This window comes from Panulirus ornatus, chromosome 17 (assembly GCF_036320965.1).
Source record: "Panulirus ornatus isolate Po-2019 chromosome 17, ASM3632096v1, whole genome shotgun sequence".
In the NCBI taxonomy this organism is placed as follows: Eukaryota; Metazoa; Arthropoda; class Malacostraca; order Decapoda; family Palinuridae; genus Panulirus; species Panulirus ornatus.
In genome coordinates, this window is record NC_092240.1 from 766,501 (window position 1) to 772,500 (window position 6,000).

A 6,000-nucleotide genomic window follows, 5' to 3' on the forward strand; every position below is an offset into this window, starting at 1 on the left:
TGAAAAAGATTTTGTGTGATCGGGGCCTGAACATGCAGGAGGGTGAAAGGAGGGCAAGGAATAGAGTGAATTGGAGCGATGTGGTATACAGGGGTTGACGTGCTGTCAGTGGATTGAATCAAGGCATGTGAAGCGTCTGGGGTAAACCATGGAAAGCTGTGTAGGTATGTATATTTGCGTGTGTGGACGTGTGTATGTACATGTGTATGGGGGGGGTTGGGTCATTTCTTTCGTCTGTTTCCTTGCGCTACCTCGCAAACGCGGGAGACAGCGACAAAGTATAAAAAAAAAAAAAAAAAAAAAAAAAATATATATATATATATATATATATATATATATATATATATATATATATATATATATATATATGGTGAGGTGCCTGAGGATTGGCGGAATGCGTGCATAGTGCCATTGTACAAAGGTAAAGGGGATAAGAGTGAGTGCTCAAATTACAGAGGTATAAGTTTGTTGAGTATTCCTGGGAAATTATATGGGAGGGTATTGATATATATATGGTGAGGTGCCTGAGGATTGGCGGAATGCGTGCATAGTGCCATTGTACAAAGGTAAAGGGGATAAGAGTGAGTGCTCAAATTACAGAGGTATAAGTTTGTTGAGTATTCCTGGGAAATTATATGGGAGGGTATTGATTGAGGGGGTGAAGGCATGTACAGAGCATCAGATTAGGGAAGAGCAGTGTGGTTTTAGAAGTGGTAGAGGATGTGTGGATCAGGTGTTTGCTTTGAAGAATGTATGTGAGAAATACTTAGAAAAGCAAATGGATTTGTATGTAGCATTTATGGATCTGGAGAAGGCATATGATAGAGTTGATAGAGATGCTCTGTGGAAGGTATTAAGAATATATGGTGTGGGAGGCAAGTTGTTAGAAGCAGTGAAAAGTTTTTATCGAGGATGTAAGGCATGTGTACGTGTAGGAAGAGAGTAAAGTGATTGGTTCTCAGTGAATGTAGGTTTGCGGCAGGGGTGTGTGATGTCTCCATGGTTGTTTAATTTGTTTATGGATGGGGTTGTTAGGGAGGTGAATGCAAGAGTTTTGGAAAGAGGGGCAAGTATGAAGTCTGTTGGGGATGAGAGAGCTTGGGAAGTGAGTCAGTTGTTGTTCGCTGATGATACAGCGCTGGTGGCTGATTCATGTGAGAAACTGCAGAAGCTGGTGACTGAGTTTGGTAAAGTGTGTGAAAGAAGAAAGTTAAGAGTAAATGTGAATAAGAGCAAGGTTATTAGGTACAGTAGGGTTGAGGGTCAATTCAATTGGGAGGTGAGTTTGAATGGAGAAAAACTAGAGGAAGTGAAGTGTTTTAGATATCTGGGAGTGGATCTGGCAGCGGATGGAACCATGGAAGCGGAAGTGGATCATAGGGTTGGGGAGGGGGCGAAAATTCTGGGAGCCTTGAAGAATGTGTGGAAGTCGAGAACATTATCTCGGAAAGCAAAAATGGGTATGTTTGAAGGAATAGTGGTTCCAACAATGTTGTATGGTTGCGAGGCGTGGACTATGGATAGAGTTGTGCGCAGGAGGATGGATGTGCTGGAAATGAGATGTTTGAGGACAATGTGTGGTGTGAGGTGGTTTGATCGAGTAAGTAACGTAAGGGTAAGAGAGATGTGTGGAAATAAAAAGAGCGTGGTTGAGAGAGCAGAAGAGGGTGTTTTGAAATGGTTTGGTCACATGGGGAGAATGAGTGAGGAAAGATTGACCAAGAGGATATATGTGTCGGAGGTGGAGGGAACGAGGAGAAGAGGGAGACCAAATTGGAGGTGGAAAGATGGAGTGAAAAAGATTTTGTGTGATCGGGGCCTGAACATGCAGGAGGGTGAAAGGAGGGCAAAGAATAGAGTGAATTGGAGCGATGTGGTATACCGGGGTTGACGTGCTGTCAGTGGATTGAATCAAGGCATGTGTATGGGGGTGGGTTGGGCCATTTCTTTCGTCTGTTTCCTTGCGCTACCTCGCAAACGCGGGAGACAGCGACAAAGCAAAACAGAAAAAAAAAAATATATATATATATATATATATATATATATATATATATATATATATATATATATATATATATATATATATATATATATACAACATTGTTGGAACCACTATTCCTTCAAACATACCCATTTTTGCTTTCCGAGATAATGTTCTCGACTTCCACACATTCTTCAAGGCTCCCAGAATTTTCGCCCCCTCCCCCACCCTATGATCCACTTCCGCTTCCATGGTTCCATCCGCTGCCAGATCCACTCCCAGATATCTAAAACACTTTACTTCCTCCAGTTTTTCTCCATTCAAACTTACCTCCCAATTGACTTGACCCTCAACCCTACTGTACCTAATAACCTTGCTCTTATTCACATTTACTCTCAACTTTCTCCCTTTAGACACTTTTCCAATTCAGTCACTAACTTCTGCAGTTTCTCACTCGAATCAGGCATCAGTGCTGTATGAACGGCGAAGAACAACTGACTCTTCCCAGGCCCTCTCATCCCAAGTAGACTGCATGCTCGCCCCTCTCTCCTAAACTCATGCATTTATCTCCCTAACCACCACATCCATAAACAAATTAAACAACCGTGGGGACATCACACACCCCTGCCGCAGACCTACCTTCACTGGGAGCCAATCACTCCCCTCTGTTCCTACTCGTAAACATGCCTTACACCCTTGATAAAAACATTTCACTGTTTCTAGCAGCTTACCTCCCACACCATATACTCTAAAGACCTACAAAGGCATCAGTGCTGTATGAACGGCGAAGAACAACTGACTCTTCCCAGGCCCTCTCATCCCAAGTAGACTGCATGCTCGCCCCTCTCTCCTAAACTCATGCATTTATCTCCCTAACCACGACATCCATAAACAAATTAAACAACCGTGGGGACATCACACACCCCTGCCGCAGACCTACCTTCACTGGGAGCCAATCACTCCCCTCTCTTCCTACTCGTAAACATGCCTTACACCCTTGATAAAAACATTTCACTGTTTCTAGCAGCTTACCTCCCACACCATATACTCTAAAGACCTACAAAGCATCTCTATCCACGTTGTCATATACCTTCTCCAGATCCATAAATGCCACATACAAATCCTCCTGTTTCTCTAAGTATTTCATACACACATTCTTCAAAGTAAACACTTAATCCAGACATCCTCTTCCACTTATGATAGTCTTGTAGCATTAAAGCAGAAACGAAAAATAATGAGTCTGCGGACCGTTCCATGACGTGAGAAGTTGGGTTCCGCTAACGCTAAAGTTCAGACAGGAGACTGGAGAGCTGAGATGTACTAGAATGTAAACTAATAAATTTATGTAATTTCTACAAAAGAAATGAAAGTTCTAAATTACACATTGAGAAAATTGTTTTATACCTCGGGAAATGTTTACGTGAGGTCAATACCCAATTATTTCACGATCACATTTTTCGTTCAATTTATGTGATGCCTGTCTTCGTGGTAAGCAGTTTCCTTCTGCCATCATATACTCTCTAGCAGCTGGGATGTCTTCCGACACTTTGCAGTCCTTAGCAGCTGAGATGACTGATAACTTCTTAGAGTCTCTAGCAGTTTAGAAGACTACTAACATCTTACAATGTCTAGCACCTGAGATGACTGCTGAAATCTTGTAGTCTCTGGCGGCTGTGATAACCACTGACATCTTAAAGTCTGTAGCAGTTAAGAAGACTTCTGACACCTTACATAGCCTAGTAACACTCTTAATTCTCTTAAGTAAATGTCTGATAAGCTATATATTACAAATCCGCTGACTTTGAACAGCTGTCTACTTATGAAGTGGTGTACATACTGATATCTTCTCGTCTCTTGTTAGCTTGATTACCTGTTATACTTCATACAAATAGAATATACTCCCCACATGAAGATCACAAGATCTGGTAATGTGTCCTGTTCTGGGTGGCTCTATATCCAGTATGGTTGGCCAGGATCACCAGCTGGGAAGCGATCCCTCCCACTCTCCAGGATTGAGGTCCATTCCTTCATCTCTCACTTTACCAACTATTTGATAACGAATCAAACTCCTGCTTTGTACCATATTCAAATTTGCGGGATATAATATGGCGGTCTTTAGGAGATAACTTTTCTGGATCAAAAAGGTATAAAGAAAAATATGTAAGAGCAGGACTCAGTACCGCACATACCTTATCATTAGCTTCATAACATCTGTGTTTTCTCCTATGGTTATCAGTAGTGAGGTCTTTGTTCAGACATCTCTACCTTACTTCTCATCTATCACAGTTGATGGAAATATCTGTCGACAAGACTCCTGTGAGTGGGTCATCCTATACAGCTACCGTCCTGTTGCTGTTGGCCCCCAGATTGGTCCCTTCGGAACTGAGGTCGCTGTAGACGAAATTGAATGTTTTCTTCTAGTGCTTCTGGGCTTCACTCGTGCCGTCGTTAAGGGCCACTTTCGTCAGTTTAGTAGTGGGCGAATATAACCTGGCAACGCTTCTTATATCCAGCCTCGTCTCACGACGACATTCCATTTTCTCTTTAGGTATCGCGGGATTGGAAGCGTGAGGAAGAACCTGTTTCTGTTTTTTCTTTTCTTAAGGCAGTGCTGCTAAGATGGCCTTCGCTTCAAAGGCTCGTATTACGACCGAGAAGGCCATGTTACTATACAGCAACACTAACGAGATGCAGCTTAAGGAACACAGTGCCAGTGAGAGACTATTGGCTGGTTGTTGGCTATTTCTAAGGAAGGGTTGATGGGCGGCCGAAACGAGGAACCAGATGGCTTATCTCGCTGCCGGGTAATGAAAGACATATAAGAAAGGAACCATATCGTTCCCGTATTTCAGAACCATCGTGCTGGAAGGCAGAAAATAGAATACCAGAACTTCAAGAGGAGAGCAGAAGCAGGAGCATCTCTAATTAAAGCTGTGCTTGGAGACCATAACTGACTCCAATAACTTCGCCTGTAAGAAGACATTTTGGTCATAAATTGAACGACAGTGAAGCTTTTGTGGAACAGAAATAAACATAGCCTCACAAGATGAACTGAGGTATTGAGTCTTTCACTTTTCTGGTCATCTTCAGCAGGTCAAGTCAGGCTAGGTCAGGTCGAGTGTGAAGGTGTGACAACTGTTTCATGGGACCTGCTGAAAAGCTAGATCATTTATACTGAATGACGTATGTATTTCAGACATTTGTAGGATCTTATAAACATTCTGATTTCAAAATATCTTTACATATTGTTTTCATATTTTCAAACTTTTATGAAGCAATAAATGACTTTGTCATTTCTAATTAGCAAACAAGGTAGGAAGCGTTTACATGGGTCTAGCAATGTTTCCTAGACTCTGCCAACATGTTCTGGGCCCTTCTGATCTAAGCATGACACAGCAGTCATGCTAAACTTGACGACTCAGTCAAATAATGTTATGGTTCAACATTCAGAAAAAATTGATTTTTCAAAAAATTCTTCCCCTGAGTATTCAGCACAAGAAACTTTAGTTATTTATCTTTTTCATTATACTTTATCGCTGTCTTCCGCGTTAGATGGGTAGCGCAAGGAAACAGACGAAAGAATGGCCCAGCCCACCCACATGCACATGTATATACATACACGTCCACACACGCACATATATATAACTATACATTTCAACGCATACATATATGTACATACACAGATATATACATATATACACATGTACATAATTCATACTTGCTGCCTTTATTCATTCCCGTTATATATATATCTTTTTTCTTTTTTTTTTTTTTCTTTGTCGCTGTCTCCCGCATTTGCGAGGCAGCGCAAGGAAACAGACGAAAGAAATGGCCCAACCCACCCCCATACACATGTATATACATACGTCCACACACGCAAATATACATACCTAAACAGCTTTCCATGGTTTACCCCAGACGCTTCACATGCCCTGATTCAATCCACTGACAGCACGTCAACCAAGGTATACCACATCGATCCAATTCACTCTATTCCTTGCCCTCCTTTCACCCTCCTG